The 23193-nt window shown below is 50.4% G+C and overlaps 1 long non-coding RNA gene across 1 annotated transcript in view; it reads right to left on the bottom strand.

The window, feature by feature from the left end:
• Positions 1-4707: 4707 nt before the first annotated feature.
• LOC140481874 (uncharacterized) overlaps positions 4708-23193 on the bottom strand; it is a 198348-nt gene continuing 179862 nt past the window's right edge. Inside the window, exon 3 of the long non-coding RNA XR_011961628.1 lies at positions 4708-5180. This is a non-coding gene — a long non-coding RNA (uncharacterized lncRNA). The remainder of the gene's footprint in view (positions 5181-23193) is intronic.

Below are 23193 nucleotides of genomic sequence, written 5' to 3'. Positions count from 1 at the left end.
CAACTGGCACAGAGCAACTCAGCCGTGGAACGCCACATCCATCAAAGTTTTTACCTGCACATCCACTAAGTATCATTTATTGTATCCGTTGCTCCCGAGCGGTCTCCTCTACATTGGGGAGACTGGGCGCCTCCTGGCAGAGCGCTTTAGGGAACATCTCCGGGACACCCGCACCCAATCAATCAAACCGCCCCGTGGCCCAACATTTCAACTCCCCCTCCCACTCTGCCGAGGACAGGGAGGTCCTGGGCCTCCTTCACCGCCGCTCCCCTCACCACCAGACGACGCTGGAGGAAGAAACGCCTCATCTTCCGCCTCGGAACACTTCAACCCCAGGGCATCAATGTGAACTTCAACAGTTTCCTCATTTCCCCTTCCCCCACCCTCAGCCCAGTTCCAAACTTCAGGTTCAGCACTGTCCCCATGACTTGTCCTACCTGCCTATCTTATAGACGCACCTATCCACCTATCCACTCCACACTCCCCTCTGACCTATCACCTTCATGCCCCCTCCCCTACTCACCTATTGTACTCTATGCTACTTTCTCCCCACCCCCCACCCCTCTCACTTATCTCTCCACCCTTCAGGCTCTCTGCCTGTATTCCTGATGAAGGGCTTTTGCCCGAAACGTCGATTTAACTGCTCCTCGGATGCTGCCTGAACTGCTGTGCTCTTCCAGCATCACTAATCCAGAATCTGGTTTCCAGCATCTGCAGTCCTTGTTTTTACCTCGGTGATCTCGAGCTGTGCCCTGTCACCTTTGCTGATGTCGGAAAGCAATTCCCTCAGCTTGCGTCGGCATGATTGAGGGAGCGCAGGATATATGATCCACCTCGTCTGCCGACAGTACACCTTTATGTGGGCCCAGGCTTCCAATTTTACAAATCCTCTGACCTTCAAAAGCTGAAAGCTGAATGCCCATCTTTGGCGTCCTGTTATTAAACCACAAGAAACAACCAGATCTCCGATTACCCAACAACTCCTATTTCACGCGAAGAAATAGGATCTGAAATATAACTGGATTTTAACTGTGATCGGGGCATTGCAGCGAAAACAATACAAAGAATATTTAATCCCACTGCAGATTTTAATTGAAGTCCCCCTGCATCATTGTACAATTCAAGACATCTGACCATTTCATCCTGAATCTGAGGTAATGTTTCTCTTCAGGTCCATCTTTCATCCTCGGCAGGGACATAACAGTTGGAACTTAGCCACCATCAAATTAATGTTATCTGCGTCCCAGAAAGGGTGAGCTGAAAGAACATTTCATGCAAAAGGAGATTGAATAATATGAATGTCGGCCACAAGGGTTCATTCATAAAGAAAACTCAGGAGCAAACTGTAGGGGGAGCAACTCTACGTTCACAACAGGCACGCTGTAAAGCACGGAATGGAGCAGTCAACCGCTGCACAGCAAGATCCCACAAACAACAGTGTGATAATGACTAGGTAATGTGTTATCAGTGATGTGGTTTGAGAAATACATTTTCGCTAAAATCCTGAGGTTGACTGTGCTACTCTTCCACAAATGGTCTCACCCTCATCCTGTCACCCTCTCTCACTCTCCCTGTCACCCTCTCTCACCCTCACCCTGTCGCTCTCTCACCCTCACCCTGTCACCCCTCTCTCACCCTCATCCTGTCACCCTCTCTCACTCTCTCCCTGTCACCCTCTCTCACCCTCATCCTGTCACCCTCTCTCACTCTCACCCTGTCACCCTCTCTCACTCTCCCTGTCACCCCTCTCTCACCCTCACCCTGTCGCTCTCTCACCCTCACCCTGTCACCCTCTCTCACTCTCACCCTGTCACCCTCTCTCACTCTCTCCCTGTCACCCTCTCTCACCCTCATCCTGTCACCCTCTCTCACTCTCACCCTGTCACCCTCTCTCACTCTCCCTGTCGCCCTCTCTCACTCTCTCCCTGTCGCCCTCTCTCACCCTCACCCTGTCACCCTCTCTCACTCTCGCTCTGTCACCCCTCTCTCACTCTCACCCGTGTCACCCTCTCTCACCCTCACCCTGTCACCCTCTCTCACTCTCGCCTGTCACCCTCTCTCACTCTCGCCCTGTCACCCTCTCTCACACCTCACCCTGTCACCCTCTCTCACTCTCGCCTTGTCACCCTCTCTCACTCTCTCCCTGGTCACCTCTCTCACCCTCACCCTGTCACCCTCTCTCACTCTCGCCTTGCACCCTCTCTCCCTCTCACCCTGTCACCCTCTCTCACCCTCACCCTGTCACCCTCTCTCACTCTCACCCTGTCACCCTCTCTCACTCTCGCCCTGTCACCCTCTCTCACTCTCCCTGTCACCCTCTCTCACTCTCCCTGTCACCCTCTCTCACCCTCACCCTGTCACCCTCTCTCCCTCTCACCCTGTCACCCTCTCTCACCCTCACCCTGTCACCCTCTCTCACTCTCCCTGTCACCCTCTCTCACCCTCACCCTGTCACCCTCTCTCACTCTCCCTGTCACCCTCTCTCACTCTCCCTGTCACCCTCTCTCACCCTCACCCTGTCACCCTCTCTCACCCTCACCCTGTCACCCTCTCTCACTCTCCCTGTCACCCTCTCTCACTCTCACCCTGTCACCCTCTCTCACTCTCGCTCTGTCACCCTCTCTCACTCTCCCTGTCACCCTCTCTCACTCTCGCCCTGTCACCCTCTCTCACTCTCCCTGTCACCCTCTCTCACCCTCACCCTGTCACCCTCTCTCACTCTCCCTGTCACCCTCTCTCACCCTCACCCTGTCACCCCTCTCTCACCCTCACCCTGTCGCCCTCTCTCACCCTCACCCTGTCGCCCTCTCTCCCTCTCAACCCTGTCACCCTCTCCCACCCTGTCACCCTCTCTCACTCTCGCTCTGTCACCCTCTCTCACCCTCACCCTGTCGCCCTCTCTCACCTCACCCTGTCGCCCTCTCTCACCCTCACCCTGTCACCCTCTCTCACCCTCACCCTGTCACCCTCTCTCACCCTCACCCTGTCGCCCTCTCTCACCCCTCACCCTGTCGCCCTCTCTCCCTCTCACCCTGTCACCCTCTCCCACCCTGTCACCCTCTCTCACTCTCGCTCTGTCACCCTCTCTCACCCTCACCCTGTCGCCCTCTCTCACCCTCACCCTGTCACCCTCTCTCCCTCTCACCCTGTCACCCTCTCTCACTCTCGCCCTGTCACCCTCTCCCACCCTGTCACCCTCTCTCACTCTCCCTGTCACCCTCTCTCACTCTCGCCCTGTCACCCTCTCCCACCCCTGTCACCCTCTCTCACTCTCCCTGTCACCCTCTCTCACCCTCTCCCTGTCGCCTCTCTCACCCTCTCCCTGTCACCCTCTCTCACCCTCACCCTGTTGCCCTCTCTCACCCTCACCCTGTCACCCTCTCTCACTCTCACCCTGTCACCTCTCTCACCCTCACCCTGTCACCCTCTCTCACTCTCCTGTCACCCTCCTCTCACCCTCACCCTGTCACCCTCTCTCACTCTCCCTGTCACCCTCTCTCACCCTCACCCTGTCACCCTCTCTCACTCTCCCTGGTCACCCTCTCTCACTCTCCCTGTCACCCTCTCTCACCCTCACCCTGTCACCCTCTCTCCCTCTCACCCTGTCACCCTCTCTCACTCTCGCTCTGTCACCCTCTCTCACTCTCCTGTCACCCTCTCTCACCCTCACCCTGTCACCCTCTCTCCCTCTCACCCTGTCACCCTCTCTCACTCTCCCTGTCACCCTCTCTCACCCTCACCCTGTCGCCCTCTCTCACCCTCACCCTGTCGCCCTCTCTCACCCTCACCCTGTCACCCTCTCTCCCTCTCACCCTGTCACCCTCTCTCACTCTCGCTCTGTCACCCTCTCTCACTCTCGCCCTGTCACCCTCTCTCACCCTCTCCCTGTCGCCCTCTCTCACCCCTCACCCTGTCACCCTCTCTCACCCTCACCCTGTCACCCTCTCTCACTCTCACCCTGTCACCCTCTCTCACTCTCGCCCTGTCACCCTCTCTCACTCTCCCTGTCACCCTCTCTCACCCTCACCCTGTCACCTCTCTCACTCTCCTGTCCACCCTTTCTCACTCTCCCTGTCACCCTTTCTCACTCTCCCTGTCACCCTCTCTCACCCTTACCCTGTCGCCCTCTCTCACCCTCACCCTGTCACCCTCTCTCACCCTCACCCTGTCACCCTCTCTCACCCTCACCCTGTCGCCCTCTCTCACCCTCACCCTGTCACCCTCTCTCACTCTCCCTGTCACCCTCTCTCACTCTCACCCTGTCACCCTCTCTCACTCTCCCTTGTCACCCTCTCTCCCTCTCACCCTGTCACCCTCTCTCACTCTCGCCCTGTCACCCTCTCCCACCCCTGTCACCCTCTCTCACTCTCGCCCTGTCACCCTCTCCCACCCTGTCACCCTCTCTCACTCTCGCCCTCTCTCCCTCTCACCCTGTCACCCTCTCTCACTCTCGCTCTGTCACCCTCTCTCACTCTCACCCTGTCACCCTCTCTCACCCTCACCCTGTCGCCCTCTCTCACCCTCACTCTGTCGCCCTCTCTCCCTCTCACCCCTGTCACCCTCTCTCACTCTCGCCCTGTCACCCTCTCCCACCCTGTCACCCTCTCTCACTCTCTCCCTGTCGCCCTCTCTCTATCCTACCCTGTTGCCCTCTCTCACCTCGCCCTGTCACCCTCTCTCTATCCTACCCTATTGCCCTCTCTCCCTCTCACCCTGTCGCCCTCTCTCACTCCACCCTCTCTTGCTCTCACCTTGTTTCTCTCTCTTGTCCCTCTCGGGCGACCTTTCACCTCTATCTGAACGGGTTAACAGCTGCTCCCACAGAGAGCACTCTTGATGGTGTAAACCTTACTCAGCGTTGGCGTGTTGGCCTGTAGTATGCATTCAAACCCCTGGCTTTGAAAGATTGTTAAGTATGAATGACAGTGTTATAAAATATCCAGTAAGAAAATGATTTTAAATGCCGAGGCGTGTCGAGTTCTCTGTTGGTTTTGCATCCAACTGCTTGGATTACCTCAGCCATTCACTGCCCTTTCTATCAGCTTCACCCGACACAGTTCCAGCCTCCTAAGATCAGAGGCTCACCATCGGAAAATGTGATCACAATCCATTGACTTATCTCTCCACGCCCGTGGGTGTTCGTTCTTGAGGTGTATCAACAGAATGTATCACAGTAATACCTGGGCCAAAATAAACAAGAACATGAATCAACAGTTTCCACTAACACAAAAGCTACCCTTTGGAATAATCCGGTCTCACACAAACTGTCCAGGTATACAATTATCTCATAAAACATCCATGTCAAGGTCGACAAAAGATATGCTTGCGTTTATGCAGCATCTTTAACATTGCAATGTGTGCTCTGTTGTAAGTGGGAAAGGCAGCCGTCACATCGCACACTGCATGCTCCCCACCAACAGGCACGTGGCATTGATGAGTTAATCTGCTTCAGAGTTTCGGCCTCTCACCATTGTGCAGAAAGAACAGTTGTGCTGCGTCCCAAATCTGTGCCGTAAGTGCCAAAAGCACTCCCCAGGTGTGTACTCGGTCACACAAAATCAGGGTTTAGGACTGTGGGGATTAGAATGAGGTCAGCCTGGTGAATCTCATGAGAACACAAGTTCCCTGAGTGGGGCTGTTAATCCGATCAGATCAGGGAGCCCAGTCTGACAGATATAAACAGGAGTGTCTGAGGTTCTGTTGACTCTGAGTGCTGGCTCTGAGGGAGCTGAGTCAGTGTCAAGGATTCTCCATGTGTAAATAAAGGGTGACTTGCTAATGGGAAACCGGCCTCTGTGGAGTTATTTCAGTGGCGACGAGAGTAAAACATGCTCCTGAAGAAATTCACTCGCAATCGTCATTTTTGAGTTGGGATAAGTATTTCTGACATCATACCACTCTTTGGGAAGGTTGACTCATTCCATCCTGCTGTTGAAGACGGTATGTGGAAAGAAGATATTGATTTTTACTGACAGATTACACTGGGGGCAGATGAAAAGCAATGAGTAATTTTCCTGACAGCTTGTGGACTGCAGCTTTTTCAGTTATCAGGAGCCTAACTCTCCTGAGGTACCAGATACTAGAATTGTTAAAAGTTGACTGATTTAGTTAAGGAATATTACAACCCCAATCTGCCTCTAATTCTGAGATGCTATCAGTTTTACTCAGGAATTTGAGAATCAGGAATTCTGTATCGGGGTTAAGATGACTGACAGAGGCATGGGACTTTGGTTTAACCCTGAATGAGATTGCTGAGAGGCAGTTTAGAATGCGGGATTAATGATGTAACCATACAAATGCATCTACTACGTGAACCCCAACTGGACTTGAAACAGGTGCTACAGCTGGCTTTATCATTGGACAATGCAGCAATTGGAGTATTCTGAAGGAAGTGGACTGAGCTTGGGGAACGTCACTTGAGTGAAGGTAATTGCACAGCCTCACTCAGGACATATCCTGGACAGGGGAACTTTCGGTCAGCCCACAGCAAAACCCCAAAACAAAGCCAAGTCTCAGCAAATGATTAAAATTTTCTCCAGGATCCAGGCCAGCAAGCTATTATAGTTGCTGCCGGTATATGGACTTGAGAAAGCAACGGTCCCACTGACCTAAATTGATTCAGAGAACTCATCGAGCAGTGTCCAGGAGAGTGCACGTCTCGGAAAGTCCACCTACGTCTGGCTTACAACAGCTAGTTACTCAGCAACGTTCAAATCGAACCAATCAAAATAAGCTTCTGGTTAAATAGTCACCTGGTTCTAATGGAGGTCAACACCAATGCAGCCCATTTCAGTGATTGCGGAACCAGTCTTTAACAAAATTCACTCCAAACTCCAACCCTTAAGTTAGTTGGCTCAACATTTTTCAATGAGAAAATGGCTGCCCGAGTGACGGCCTAATCAAACATTCAGACATCTTTCAGGAAGGTCTCGGGACTATCAAAGGAGCCAGGGCCATCTTACATGTTGATCATGAGGTAATTCCATGACTCTGCAAGGCTCGCCCAGTGGTATTTGCCTTCCGGGAAAAGGTAGAGACGGAAGATCAGGAGGCGGGGAAAGTGGAAAAATCATCAAACCCAGTCCAGTTTGCAGAACGGGCAGCACCAGTCGTACTGAAAATGAAGCACCGATGGATTTGAAACAAACTGAAAAGTGCTTTTCACATCGGGATACATACCCTGTCCCTCACATAGAGGATTTATACACAAAGCTGAACATGAGCCAGGCGGACCTGTAATTGTGGTTAGATGAGGATTCCCAGAAGTCTCCTACAACTAATACCCATAAGGGCTTGCACCAATATATGAGAGTGCCATTTGGAGTATCATCAGCCTGTGAAATGTTTCAGCGGATGGTGGAGAAACATTTTACAAGGTCACTATCCCAGGTCACCCATTTCTCTGGATGATGTGCTAATAACAGTGAACACTAATAAGGAGCATTTAGAGAACTTGGACATAATCCTGGGATGTTTTTCCCAGGCAGGCCTACACCTTAGAAGGGAAAAATGTATGTTTCAGGCACTCCCAGTCACCTACTTGGGTTACAGTATCAACAAGACCAGGTTCCATCCATCGGAAGCTAAAGTGAGGGCGATCGAAGGATCCCGGCTCCCATTCTCAGAACTGGAGCGCAGGTCTTTCCTTAGGCTGGTGAATTATTATGGAAAATTCATACATGACCTGGCCTCCATCCTTTGCATCAACTCTTAAAAAAGGGTCAGCCTTAGAAATGGTCACGTAGCCGAGGCATAGCGTTCAGGAAGAGAAGAAACAGCTAACATCCTCAAAAGTGAGATCTGATGTTGACATACAATGCCTCCCCATAAGGCAATGGGATAGTATGAACTCATAGTTGGCCCATTGGAGAGGAACGCCGATAGTGTGTGTATCCGGGACTTTGACCAATGCAGAGTGTAAATATTGCCAGATACAGAGGGAAGGTTTGGTGGTCATATCTGAAGTCAGCATGTTCCCCCAATACCTTTACAGATGTAAATTTATGATAACAACCCACCAACCCCATTGGGTCTCCTTCAAGAGGACAAGGCAGTGCCACCATAGTTTCACTTTCAGGCTGAATTCAGCAGTGGGCTCTAGTACTAAATGCCTATAACTACAGGAGGCCAAGTAGACTCTGGATACATTGAGCCAGCTCCCACTAGCAGATACTCCACCAGTAGTACCACCACTGGAACAGTCTGTAATGGTTTTACATTTTCTAGATACACTTCCAGTCACAGCTGACAATATCCGACTTTGGATGCAGAAAGATCCATCCCGATGAAACTGAACCAGCTGGTGGGGCCCTCACTACCAGAACTGAACCCTTTTTTGGACCCAGAGAGACCAGGTCATATGGAGAGCAAGAGTGATTATCCCGATTGAAGGGGTTGTTGCCAGATACTCCAACAAGCTGATCCAGGCTTTCGGAAATGAAGGGCAGCACGGTGGCTCAGTGGTCAGCACTGCTGCCTCACAGCGCCAGAGACTCGGGTTCGATTCCCACTTCGGGCGACTGTCTGTGTGGAGTTTGCACATTCTCCCTGTGTCTGTGTGGGTTTACTCCAGGTGCTCCAGTTTCCTCCCACAATCCACAAGATGTGCAGGTCAGGTGAATTGGTCACGCTAAGTTGCCCATCGTTGGAGGTACATTAGTCAGGGGTAAATGGGTCTGGATGGGTTGCTCTTCGAAGGGTCAGTGTGGACTTGTTAGGCCAAAGGGCCTGTTTCCACATTGTAGTGAATCTAATCTAATGGGGAAAAAAAGATGTTGATGCGAAGATATGTCCTGGTGGCCAGGGTTAGATGCAAGCATAGCTGCTTGGGTGGGGCAGGCCCACAGTGCCAACAAGGACAGAAAATCACTGCCAGCACCTGCCCCACATTCATGGGACTGGCAGGCTAAACCATGGACCTGGCTACATGTTGGCTATGCTGGGTCCTTTCATAGCTTCAATGTTCTTAGTCATTTTGGTCACCCCACTCAAAATGGCTGGACATGCATCGAGTTCATTCATCAAACACGGGGATGATGATAAGAAAACAATGAGTATCTTGTGCAGTTCACGGACTCCCAGAAGTGTTGGTTGCAGCTAACGGGCCATCTATTACCAGCAGGAATCTGAGTATTTCGTAAAGTCGAATGGTATTTGACATATAGGGACAGCTCCATACATCCAATGGTCTGAGGGAAACAGAAGTCCAAACTTTGAGGGCAGGCTTAAAGTAACAGGCTCACCAACTCCAGACTGTTCCCGGTTCCTGTCTGATTATAGGACCACCCTTCATGCAGGGATAGCTCCAGCAAAAGCTCTGTGCCAGGACGATCCTGGTGAAGAGCTTATACTCGAAATGTCGATTCTCCTGCTCCTCGGATGCTGCCTGACCTGCTGTGCTTTTCCAGCACCACACTTTGTAACTTTGATCTCCAGCATCTGCAGTCCCTCACTTTTTCCCAGAACATTGCTGCCTCCATACAACCAGATCCTTTTGTTGTAGATTCCCCATTATACCTGTGCTTGGAAACCTGCATTGACTCACGATCTGCAGCCCCCCCAAGTTCATAATTGTCACCCTAGCCTTCATATTCCTCCCTACCCGACACTTACTATCTCCAATTCAACTCTGCAAACCTTCATCTGATTTTGACGTCTTGTCCAAAATCTTTTTCCTTCGTTGGCAGCCACACCTTCAGCTCGCTAGGCCCCAGGCTTTGGAATTCCCTCGGTAAAGATTGTTCCATGCTTTCTCCATGGCGATGCCTCAGCCAATAAGAGTTGACTCTGTTGTTCTCGTGGTCTGAATTGTTTTGATTACTTGGAATTTGGCATTCTTGCATTTGTTCTGATCTGAGCAAGTTGAAAAGTTCTAGCAACACATTTGTCATCTCAACGATTCATTGTTTATTTAATGCGTTCAGTAAGGTCGGAGAATGATAATGTTACTGAACTAATAATCTTGGATTACTGCTGTAGAGGCAAAAGTTTGAATCCCACTTTTGACAGTTGGGGGAATCCATAGGAAACCTTTAAGTCTTGAATAAAGATTCTATGTTTGCTTAAAAGCAATCAAGAAATTTTGGATCTGGTTTACTCGTGTCCTTCAGGGAATGAAATTTGCCCCTGGCCGACATCTGGCTCCAGACCCACAAAAATGTGACTGATATTTTAACTGTTCGCTGAAATGATCTTCAAAACATAGGACTTAGGAACAGGTAGAGGCTCTAAAGGAGCCTTCCACATCCATCAAAGTTTTACTTGCACATCCACTAATATCATTTATTGTATCCGTTGCTCCCGATGCGGTCTCCTCTACATTGGGGAGACTGGGCGCCTCCTAGCAGAGCGCTTTAGGGAACATCTCCGGGACACTCGCACCAATCAACCACACCGCCCCGTGGCCCAACATTTCAACTTCCCCTCCCCACTCTGCCGAGGACATGGAGGTCCTGGGCCTCCTTCACCGCCGCTCCCTCACCACCAGACGCCCTGGAGGAAGAACGCCTCATCTTCCGCCTCGGAAAACTTCAACCCCAGGGCATCAACGTGGACTTCAACAGCTTCCTCATTTCCCCTTCCCCCACCTCAACCTAATTCTAAACTTCCAGCTCAGCACTGTCCCCTTGACTTCTCTGGACTTGTCCTACTTGCCTATCTTCTTTTCCACCTATCCACTCCACCCTCTCCTCCTTGACCTATCACCTTCATCCCCTCCCCCACTCACCCATTGTACTCTATGCTACTTTCTCCCCACCCCCACCCTCCTCTAGCTTATCTCTCCACGCTTCAGGCTCACTGCCTTTATTCCTGATGAAGGGCTTTTTGCCCGAAACGTCGATTTCAAAGCTACTTGGATGCTGCCTGAACAGCTGTGCTCTTCCAGCACCACTAATCCAGTCTTTGGTCACAGAGTCATACAGACGTACGGCACAGAAACAGACCCTTTGGTCCAACCCATCCATGCCCAACCAGTTATCCCAAGCCAATCTAGTCCCATTTGCTAGCACTTGGCCCATATCCAACTAAACCTTTCCTATTCAACACCCATCCAGATGCATTTTAAATGTTGTAACTGTGGATGGTATGCTGGCTCAGTGGTTAGCCCTGCTGCCTCACAGTGCCAGGGACCCGGGTTCAATTCCCGCCTCAGGCAACCATCTGTATGGAGTTTGCACATTCTCCCTGAACCTGTTTGGGTTTCCTCTGGGTGCTCCGATTTTCTCTCACAGTCCAAAGATGTAAAGGTCAGGTGAATTGGCCACGCTAAAATTCATCACTAGTGTTCTGGGAGGTGTAGGTTAGGTGTGTTAGTAAGTAATAGGGGAGGGGAATGTGTCTGGGTAGGATCACGTTCAGACAGTCATTTTGAACCTATTGGGCCAAGTGGCCTGTTTCCACACTGTAGAGATTCTATGAATCTAATTGTACCAGCCTCCACCACATCCTCTGGCAGCTCATTCCATACACGTACCACCCTCTGCATAAAAAGTTGCCCCTTAGGTCCCTTTTAAATCTTGCCCCTCTCACCCTAAACCTATGCCCCTCTAGTTCTGGATTCCTTCGGGCCAGCTGTGCTCTTCAATAGGATCATTGCTGATCCGGCTGTGGTCTCATTATCATTTCCCGGACTGTTCCCATTAAAACCTAATTCCCGGCCTGTGGGAATATCGGACTAGGGATAGACAACAGCTGTTGCACGTAGTGAGGCACCACCTACTGAACCGTAATCAGGGAGGTGCAGTAATAATGAGTTTGACAATTTGAATTGATTTATTGTCATGTGTATTTTGCTACAAAGTACAGTGCCCCTCATGGGTCATGGGCCTGGTGGTCAGGTGCAAGTCCCCTTCACCGCCACGGCTGGAACGAAAGTCACCCACTCTTTGGTGCCTTCTCGATGCCCCTGCCACTATGAGTCCTCACTGGACCTTGCCAATACAGACAACACCAATGCCGGTGGGTAACTGACCCGGCCCAAGCTCAATGCTGCCGTAGCAGCCATGGCGTCGGCACTAGGACCACCTCGTTGATGCAGAAGCCATCGGGAACCCAAAACCCACTTCGACTGCCATGACTCGGCACTGGGCCCTCTCACCGCCACCCAATATCGTCATGGCGATGGGGTTCAGTCTATACGTCCTTCCACAAGGACTCTGGACTATCTTCAAAGACAAGAAAGCAGCTCTCTTTCTGGTTGCCCACCTTTATGACATGACGTGGGGGGGGGGGGGGGGGGGGGGGGGGGGGGGGGGGGGGGGGGGGGGGGGGGGGGGGGGGGGGGGGGGGGGGGGGGGGGGGGGGGGGGGGGGGGGGGGGGGGGGGGGGGGGGGGGGGGGGGGGGGGGGGGGGGGGGGGGGGGGGGGGGGGGGGGGGGGGGGGGGGGGGGGGGGGGGGGGGGGGGGGGGGGGGGGGGGGGGGGGGGGGGGGGGGGGGGGGGGGGGGGGGAGGGGGGGGGGGGGGGGGGGGTGGGGGAGAGAGGGGGGGGGGGGGGGGGGGGGGGGGGGGGCGGGGGGGGGGGGGATGCCGGTGTTGGACTGGGTTGTACAAAGTTCAAATCACACAAGACCAGGTTATAGTCCAACAGGTTTAATTGGAAGCACTCACTTTCGAAAGGGAGTGGACTATAATTGGATGTTGTGTGAATTTTAACTTTGTCCACCTTTATGACATTAAAACAACCAATCTGATCATCTGACCATCCTGGGTCTCCTTCAAACTTCCAGACAGGTCTTTATCCTTTTGATCCATAGCGCAATGACAATCGAACAGAGGACACTGGCATCTTCTGGTTTCAATGGGAGGGAGAGATCGTCATGGGAGAATTGAGTTACCTGCCCCTGTACTGACTTTGTCCATCAGGAATATAGCATCATCAACTCATTGTCGCAAAATTGCCTTTGCTTTACATTAAACACGGATTTTTGAGCAGCTGGCCGCCATCTCCCTATTCAAAACCACCAATCTATCTCTTCACTCAATCCCCACTCACAACTCCATTCACACAGGCTCCTTCATACTCACACCTCGAGAACAAAGGTTAAAATTGCTAGTGCAGTGAAACATGGATCTTCTCTTCAAACAGGGACTTTGAAATCAATCACGCAAAATGCTGGAGGAACTCCATGACTCTATCCTGGAGAAACTCAGCAGATCTGGCAGCATCTATGGAGAGAGGAAACGGAGTTGACATTTCGAGTCTACTACAACCCAATTTGATTAAAAAAAGTGGTCTTTCCACTTCTGACAGAGGCAAGAAGAGGGCGGGGGGATGGAAGGCTCCTCTGCAACTATTGTTGTGCAACTCCTTTCAGTTCTGAAGAAGAGTCGTATCATACTGAAAACTGACTACTACTAAATACTGTCTATTTCCCCACAGATGCTGCCAGGTCTGCTGCGTTTCTCCAGCATAGAGTCATAAAGATAGACAGCACAGAAACAGACCCTTCAGTCCAACCCGTCCATGCTGAACAGATACCCTCACCTAATCTAGTGCTATTGGCCAGGCAATTGGCCATATCCCTCCAAACCCTTCCTATTCATATACCCATCCAAATGCCTCTTAAATGTTGTAATTGTACCAGCCTCCACCACATCCTCTGGCAGCTCATTCCATACACGTACCACCCTCTGTGTGAAACAGTTGCCCCTCAGGTCCCTTTTAAATCTGTCCCCTCTCCCCCTAAACCTATGTCTGGGAGAGATTGAGGACCGGAGAGCAGAGTCGAGAATGGGGTGCTGGAAAAGCACAGCTGGTCTGGCAGCGTCCGAGGATCAGGAGAGTCAACGTTTCGAGCATAAGCCCTTCGTCAGGAATGAGTCCTTCCTGATGAAGGGCTTACGCCCGAGCTGTCGATTCTCCTGGTCCTCGGATGCTGCCAGACCTGCTGTGCTTTTCCAGCGCCACACTCTCACTCAAACCTATGCCCTCTGGTTCTAGACTCGCCCACCTTTATTCCAGCATGCACAGTATTTTATTCTTATTTCCGTTGAAGACGAAGATGCTTCAAGCACAACTAGATTTCCACATAGGTTCTTAAATAAAACATTGATGAAGAATATAAACACTGACTCTTGGTGGTAAAACGCCAATAATTGCCAGTTCCTGAAAATCGAGAATACAGTGGCAAAGAAAGTGAACATGAACAAATAATTTCTAACGCACAGGAAAGTCAGACACGGAACTGAAAACAAAGCTTTTGGAATGGCACACATACACTGAAATGTTGGTGAAAGCGGCAGATGTAAAGACAGGAGTGAATAGTAATGTCGTGCGATAAATAGCACAGATGGATGGACACTATAAATGTGGACAGAAACTCATTAACACCCAGGGATAATTAAACGAGCATGAAGTGAGAAAAGTGGAGACAGAGTGATATATGAACCTCCACAGAGGCCCCACCAATCCAACCACTGATCTATATCTGCTCCTAGTTCAGATCTGATTTTAAAATTTGGATTAGGGCTTTAAGGGGCAAAAGTTAGCACTCAATTTGACATAACAAGATCCCATAAACGAGATCAGTTTTTTTAATGGTTGGAGAGGTAAAACTTTGTCAGGACACCAGGGCAGAATACCGTTGGTTTCCTTCAAACTAGTGGCATGGGATATTTTTATGTCAATCAGAAAGGGCAATAGTTTGGGTTTTATATTTCATCCAAAAGACAGCACTCAGGACGATGCAGCTCTGAGCTGCGTAGGAGTGTCAGGAAGGACTACGTGCTGATCGTCCGTCAGTGAACCACACAATATGTCTTTCAGCCACTGGCACAATTCTGCATCGTGTCACACTAGGTAGAAGTGAGGTCAACCAGCATCCACAGCAAGCAATACAAATTCCATTGAGTTCCTATTATAATGACTGTACATCCAGCCAAGAATCCCATTCCACAACAGAGACCTTTAAACAGCTTTCTTGGTTTCCAGTATCAGTGCCCATTTAAATGCATTTCTCGTTCCGCGGTTGGTCATTTCGTCGAGAGCTGGCTCACTATTCTGCCCTTTTTATAATGTTATGGGTCATAAAAAGATTATTTGTAGTTTGAAACATGGCAGTCTTTCAATGAGACCTCCTTCAAGTTACTGACTGAAGACAAAGCTTTTGTGTAATGGTGTCTCAAGGACAACAATCATTATTGGCTTTGATGGTGTGTGTGTGTGTAGGTATGTGTCATGAATCATGCCAAGCTCCTGCAGTTTGAGATTCCTGGACTGGGAGATCTGTCAATGGGCAATGAGAGATTGCAACTAAAAATAGACTCGCACCGAAGTTGTTTTGGTTTGATTTGGTCTGGTGCACACTTTCTTCATTACTCAATGGCATGACCCCAGTACTGGCATGGGGAGAGGTAACTTGTCGAACAGGGAAAATTGTCAGCTGTGCCTTCGGTTACCTAGGTCCTAAGCTGTGGAATTCCCTCCCTGAACCTGTGCACTTCTCTATCTCTCTCCCTCACTCTCTCTCTGTCTCTCTCTCTCCTCCTTCTTTTGGATGCTCCTTCAATCCTCCTTCGTTCACCCAAGCCTTTGACAGCTTGTGCACCACTTTGGATGCTTTCCACATTAAAAATGTGTAATTCTACATAAGTACAAATTGCTGTTGCAAAACATCAGAGGAACAAGAATAAAGGCGCCTTGAGTTACTTTTTATCATTGTTTCACAGGATGTAGGTGTCACTGCCCCACTTGATGTTCATCCTTGGCTGGAATGAGTGGCTTGCTTGGCCATTTCAAAGGCCTGCTCAGAGTTCACCACGTCACTGTGAGTCTGGAGTCGCATGTAGGCCCGACCAGGTAAAGATGGAAGATTCCCTTCCAAGATGTGAACCAGCTGTTTGGATACATCGGGCACCATTATTAACACTAGCTTTCAATTCCAGATCTATTAATTGAATGTAAATGATACTATCTGCAGTGGGTCTAAACTAGAACCTTTAGCAGGATCTGTGGATTCCCAGTCCTGCACATTGCCACAATGCTATCACCTCCTCCTCCTACTAATCGTTCTGAGGATGAGTACTCATTCACTCACTCGGTGTGAAAGCCAAGGGACCAGCAACTGTGAAAACAGATTAGTTTACGGATGTAACATAACTGTTGTGGGAGTTTGCTTTGTGCAACTTGGCTACTGAATTTCCTAAAGTTCAACAGCAACTTGATTTCAAAAATACTTCACTGGCTACAAAGTGCTGTCAGGTCTTTTGAGCTGCGATACATTTTCCTTCATTTCCTGTTTGGCTCCACAATTACATTTTCCATGTTCCTGTGGTCTCCATCTGCTTTGCTCATGTGCTCACAAGTCGGGCAAACTTATCGGACTCAAACTAGCAAAACCTTTCAGTATCGGCCGTCTAAAACAGTACAGGACGCACAACAATGTACCCCCTCTCCATTATCGGGGTGGTGCTGTTACTCAGTTGGCATGCGAATCTCTGTAGATCAGAGAACACAGTCACATTCAACATTCACACAGACACCAGAGAAAGGAAAGGGGGTTTGAGAGATGCCTTGCACATGCCATTAGGGAATGCAGAACCTAGAATTCCAGACCACAAAGTTGCTCGGGTGCTCTGGAGCCATTGGCCTTATTTATAAACACTGAATTCTCTGATTGGTAAGGTTGCCAACCTGGGTGTATTCTTGGAGACTTCACCACCAGCTGTGTACCACCATCCCCGCTCCCCCCGCCCTTCCCCCACCCACCCCACCCACACCTAACAACACACTTCCCACACCAGTCCCTAATACAGACATATTGTCTTCACAATCAAGCAGTCTGCCATCCACCTGGATCCATCTTCCCAATCCACAAGGCATCCTCTCCCTGTAACATTTTTACATCCATGAAGGACAATGACAGAAGAGACTATGTCTTTTTAACAGCCTTGTCGGTTTCTTCTGCAGTTCCTGGCAAATTTAATCCCGCAAGGATTAATCCTGGTTTCCTGGATATGCCAGGTACTGCTCAGAAATTGGCAAGACTGCACAGTCTAAACATGACCTTGCACAGGAAAACGATGCTGAGTGGGATACAAAGCTGGCTAGGTCAGAGGTCACATTGCTGAAAATGTGTTGCTGGAAAAGCGCAGCAGGTCAGGCAGCATCCAAGGAGCAGGAGAATCGACGTTTCGGGCATGAGCCCTTCTTCAGGAATGAGGAAAGTGTGTCCAGCAGGCTAAGATAAAAGGTAGGGAGGAGGGACTTGGGGGAGGGGTGTTGGGAATGCGATAGGTGGAAGGAGGTCAAGGTGAGAGTGATAGGCCGGAGTGGGGTTGGGGGCGGAGAGGTCAGGAAGAAGATTGCAGGTTAGGAAGGTGGTGCTGAGTTCGAGGGTTGGGACTGAGACAAGGTGGGGGAAGGGGAAATGAGGAAACTGTGGAAATCTGAGTTCATCCCTTGTGGTTGGAGGGTTCCTCGGTGGAAGATGAGGTCACTCTTCCTCCAACCATCGTGTTGCTATGGTCTGGCAATGGAGGAGTCCAAGGACCTGCATGTCCTTGGTGGAGTGGGAGGGGGGAGTTAAAATGTTCAGCCACGGGGCGGTTGGGTCGGTCGGTCTGGGTGTCCCAGAGGTGTTCTCTGAAACGTTCCGCAAGTAAGCGGCCTGTGTCCCCAATATAGAGGAGGCCACATCGGGTGCAGTGGATGCAGTAAATGATGTGTGTGGAGGTGCAGGTGAATTTGTGGCGGATATGGAAGGATCCCTTGGGGCCTTGGAGGGAAGTAAGGGGGGAGTGTGGGTGCAAGTTTTGCATTTCTTGCAGTTGCAGGGGAAGGTGCTGGGAGTGGAGCTTGGTTTGGTGGGGGGTGTGGACCTGACGAGGGAGTCATGGAGGGAGTGGTCTTTTTGGAACGCTGATAGGGGAGGGGAGGGAAATATATCCCTGGTGGTGGGGTCTGTTTGGAGGTGGCGGAAATGACGATGGATGATACGATGTATGTGGAGGTTGGTGGGGTGGTAGGTGAGGACCAGTGGGGCTCTGTCCTGGTGGCGATTAGAGGGGCGGGGCTCAAGGGCGGAGGAGTGGAAAGTGGAGGAGATGCGGTGGAGAGCATCGTCGATCACGTCTGGGGGGAAATTGCGGTCCTTGAAGAAGGAGGCCATCTGGGTTGTACGGTATTGGAACTGGTCCTCCTGGGAGCAGATGCGGCGGAGACGAAGGAATTGGGAATATGGGATGGCATTTTTACAGGGGGCAGGGTGGGAGGAGGTGTCGTCTAGGTAGCTGTGGGAGTCGGTCGGTTTATAGTAAATGTCCGTGTTGATTCGGTCGCCCGAGATAGAAATGGAGAGGTCTAGGAAGGGGAGGGAGGAGTCTGAGATGGTCCAGGTAAACTTGAGGTCGGGGTGGAAGGTGTTGGTAAAGTGGATGAACTGTTCAACCTCCTCGTGAGAGCACGAGGCAGTGCCTATACAGTCATCGATGTAGCGGAGGAAAAGGTGGGGGGTGGTGCCAGTGTAGCTGCGGAAGATGGACTGTTCCACATATCCGACGAAGAGGCAGGCATAGCTGGGGCCCATGCGGGTGCCCATGGCTACTCTTTTGGTTTGGAGGAAGTGGGAGGATTGGAAAGAGAAGTTGTTCAGGGTGAGGACCAGTTCAGTCAGTCAAAGGAGGGTGTCAGTGGAAGGGTACTGGTTGGTACGGCGGGAAAGGAAGAAGCAGAGGGCTTTGAGTCCTTCGTGATGGGGGATGGAGGTGTACAGGGACTGGATGTCCATGGTGAAGATAAGGTGTTGGGGACCGGGGAAGCGAAAATCATGGAGGAGGTGGAGGGCGTGGGTGGTGTCCCGAACATAGGTGGGGAGTTCTTGGACTAAGGGGGACAGGACCGTGTCGAGGTATGCAGAGATGAGTTCGGTGGGGCAGGAGCAGGCTGAGACAATGGGTCGGCCGGGGCAGTCAGGTTTGTGGATTTTGGGCAGGAGGTAGAAATGGGCGGTGCGGGGTTGTGGGACTATGAGGTTGGAGGTGGTGGATGGGAGATCCCCTGAGGTGATGAGGTTATGGATGGTCTGGGAGATGATGGTTTGGTGATGGGAGGTGGGGTCATGGTCAAGGGGGCAGTAGGAGGAGGTGTCCACGAGCTGGCGTTTAGCCTCAGCGGTGTTAAGGTCGGTGTGCCAAACTACTACCGCGCCTCCCTTGTCTGCTGATTTGATAGTGAGGTTGGGGTTGGAGCGGAGGGAGTGGAGAGCTGCACGTTCCAAGGGTGAGAGGTTGGAGTGGGTGAGAGGGGTGGACAGGTTGAGACAGTCAATGACGCGGTGGCAGTTGGTTATGAAGAGATCGAGGGCGGGTAAGAGGCAGCACGGGGTGTCCAGGTGGATGGGGAGTGTTGGAGGCGGGAGAAGGGGTCGTCAGAGGGTGGGCGGGAATCCCGGTTGAAGAAGTAGGCGCGGAGGCGCAGAGGTCACATTGGCTCAGCGTTCAGCTGTCAAGATGCTGGCTGAAGGTGGAGTTTGACATTAACTGCGTTGTCACTCATCTCTCCTCCTGCCAACAATGAAATGATCAGATCTGTAAGGACAGGACCCAGCAGCATTGTCCCAGTGTGTGGTCATTCTTCACAAGCCAGCAGTAAGGGCTGGTGGGTTCTCTGTCCCTGGGCTGAATCTCACCTTGTCTTACAGTCTATGTAATAGTAGGTGTGACCAGAGGTAAGCTCCCCAACCGCTGCATCCCAACTCCACACCCCTTATTGTACAGCCTCATATAGTGCAACCCCACACTGTACGGTCACACACTGTACAGCCCTTATACTGTACAACTCCTATACTATACACTTCACACTGTATAGCCCCTATACTGTACACCTCCAACTATACAGCTCCTCTACAATACACCTCCACACTGTACAGCCCCTATACCTTACACCCCACGTTATACAGCCCCTACTCCATACACCTCCACACTGTATAGCTCCTATACTGTACACCTCCACACTGTACAGCCCCTATATCATACACCTCCACACTGTATAGCTCCCATACCGTACACGCCCACACTGTACAGCCCCTATCCTGTACACCTCCATACTCTATAGCCCCCATACCATACACGCCCACACTGTACAGCCCCTACACCGTACACCTCCACACTGTATAGCCCCCATACCATACACGCCCACACTGTACAGCCCCTACACTGTACACCTCCACACTGTATAGCCCCCATACCATACACGCCCACACTGTACAGCCCCTACACCGTACACCTCCATACTCTTAGCCCCCATACCATACACACCCACACTGTACAGCCCCTATACTGTACACCCCCACACTGTACAGCTCCTGCAGTGTACTGCCATATGTTGTAGAGCCTCACACTATTCAGTCACACACTGATCCACAGCCCTGAAACTGCCCAACCGCACGATGTTCATCCACTCGACAGCTCCAAGCACTATTCCCTGTTTTAATGTCCTGGAAACATCTCACACCATTGTGCCTCTGGTGTCATCACACCATCACCAAGGCTACTTGATTGTGCTACAAGAGTCGGCACTGATGAGTCTGCGCCCCGCAATGAAGATCATTGGTTTTTAGAAGAGTTTTGTTTTACTCAGGTACTGAAGTAAAGTTTATTTTTAACCCTTGGTTTTATAAATTTCTGTGTAGTTTGTGCCTGTACTGTTAGAGGAACTGCGGTGGACTTAATTTTTGGAAAAGAATTCTGAACTCTACTGGACTCAATAATACTTTATCTGTGCAGCCATGGATTGCACAGTGTTGCACATGTATGGCACAGTAATTCCATATTGACATTGGCTTTCTGTGCCAAAGTTTCCTCAGGAACGTAACTCCAGCATTAATGTTGATTCCTAAGGGAAATCATGCTTCACTTAAAGTCACTTCACTTAACATGATAACTTTCAGGAACGCTACTTCGACTTTAAGTGAGAAGTCATGTCAAGAGGCAGCAATGTGATTCAAGATGGGGTTGTTGGGGAATTTTGTTTTGCGGCAGAAACTTGCAATGAAATGGCAAAGGGAGAGGAAAAGAAAGTAATTTTATTTCCATAACAGGCATGTGAATCTCTTTTGCATCAGTTGAAGATTTATTCAGCTGAAATAAAACAAAACAGTTTCCTTGCCAGGTCTCACACAGTCTCCAGTGTTACTGCTGGAGGATGTGCATCCCACACATTGCTGTTTGACTGCAGTCTGAACAGAGCTGACAGGGGATATATAAAGTGACTCCAGGTTCATGCTAATGCAAACTCCAGGCTTCCCAGCTGATTACAAAGCTGTTCAGTAAGAAAGACAAGAAGACTTACATTTATATTGCTCTATTCATGGCCACCAGACGTCTCAAAGCACTTTACGGACAAATACCTTTTTTTGAAGTGCGGTGGCTGTACTGTAACAGAAGTGGAAATGAATCTGCGCACAGAAATGCAGGAATGGCCCGAGAACCGACATCACAAAAACAGATTCAGAGATAGGTACTGGTCAGGATAGCTCCTTTGGAATAGTGGATATCCACGTGGATGAGCAGGTGTCTCAGTTTAGTGTCTTTGTCAAAAGATAGCACTCCGGTCCCTCAGCCCTGCCCTCAGGAGTTAGGGACCTGTGACTCAGAGACAAAGGGGATCCGACTGAGTCACAGCCACAATGAGGTATGGTCAATCTGGGTGAGGTATTGGATTCTACAAACACTGCAAAACAGAAACCTGGTTATATGTTAAGTGAATTAAAGGAATTTTGGAACAGCGCCTCGTGAGTGTGGTTGCCCTGTCACAAACCAACAGGTCACCAGGTTGGCTGGAATGGTAACTGAGAGTTGTCACTTGTTTGCTGTTATGTGTTTCGTTTGGGACTTGGCGGTGGATAGTTGGCACAGGTTCTTCTGGTGTGTACTTGAGACACATTGCTTGGCCATTATAAAGAAACCTTCAATAGGAAGCAATTCTCTACTCTCTGTAACCTCAGCAATGGGAAGTTCCATTTCCCATTGCAAATGTGAAGTCTCCTTCGATTTTCTCTCCCTCTCCCTTCTCTCCAGAGGGAAGTGGATCAGAAGCTTACTTGCCTCATGTTGAGAGCTGAGTCTGATTAACACTAAAGGAATTAAGGGTTAAGATGGTGCTGATTAATCTTAAGTGTGAAACTTTCTTCGCCCTTTGCAGGTGCTGCCTGGGTCTGCTGGACGCTCTGTTTCCACCATCTGCCTTGTCACGCGAGACTGAGTCCCACTCACGGTGGTGCTTTCACCGACAGAATCGCTGACGGGCCTAAGGAGGATTTGCCGGCACTCACTTGTGCCGAACGTTGAAGGCATTCCTCTCTCCAAACAAAATGCATTTCCTGCTGCTGAAAGGCTGCTGCAAGTCATGTTTAGATTGTACTTTCAAGAAAAAAAAATGATGGACGTGTATTTCTTGGCCTGAAATGGGAGACCTGAACATAAGAAGTAGAAGCAGGAGTAGGCCATCTGGCCTGTCAAGCCTGTGTTGCCATGCAATACGATCTTTTAGTGGACTCCCCCCCACCCACTCGCCATAGACCTTAATTCCTTTACTGTTCAAAAATCTATCTATCTTTGCCTTAAAAACATGGATCAAAGCATTTTTTTTTTAAACACATTGGAAAGAAATGCTCTTGGATGTGTGTGTTGGGATCCAGAGAGAGAGTATGGCACTCAGAGAATAGCATCGCATCTCCAATGAACGCAGACCAGGAGGCCCAGCCAGTCTGTGTTGCTGGTTTGAGCAACAGGCCTAACCCTATGAAACTGTCCGAGCTTCAAGTCCCTTTATTCACCTTTGCTCCCTCTCTCCACCTTCTGCTGACCACACAACTCAGCAACATCACTCACACGGATTTCAGTTCTGCTCCAATGGCAGGTACACCTGCCCTACTGCCCAGCAGTCAGCCCATCAGAACAAGTGGCACGTTCCTTCAGTTGTTCCTTTGGCGAAATACATACCATACTCAACCAGGCCATGCTTAAAAAGACCAAACAATCAGCTGGTTGTTAGATGCGATTCCGCAACTGAACACCTGAACAGTCCCCAGTGTGGTAAGAGTCAGCCTAACAAGCAGCTTAAACTAACCAGTTGGAGAGAGGATGTGACTCACTTACACTTCATAGACTCTCCACAGTGTGGAAACAGGCCATTTGATCTAACAAGTCCACACTGACCCTCTGAACAGCATCCCCACCCAGGCCCATTCCCTTACC

This window comes from Chiloscyllium punctatum, chromosome 10 (genome assembly GCF_047496795.1).
Source record: "Chiloscyllium punctatum isolate Juve2018m chromosome 10, sChiPun1.3, whole genome shotgun sequence".
NCBI classification, from domain to species: Eukaryota; Metazoa; Chordata; class Chondrichthyes; order Orectolobiformes; family Hemiscylliidae; genus Chiloscyllium; species Chiloscyllium punctatum.
The sequence above is the reverse complement of the archived record's forward strand: the minus strand, read 5'-3'. Positions and strand labels throughout refer to the sequence as shown.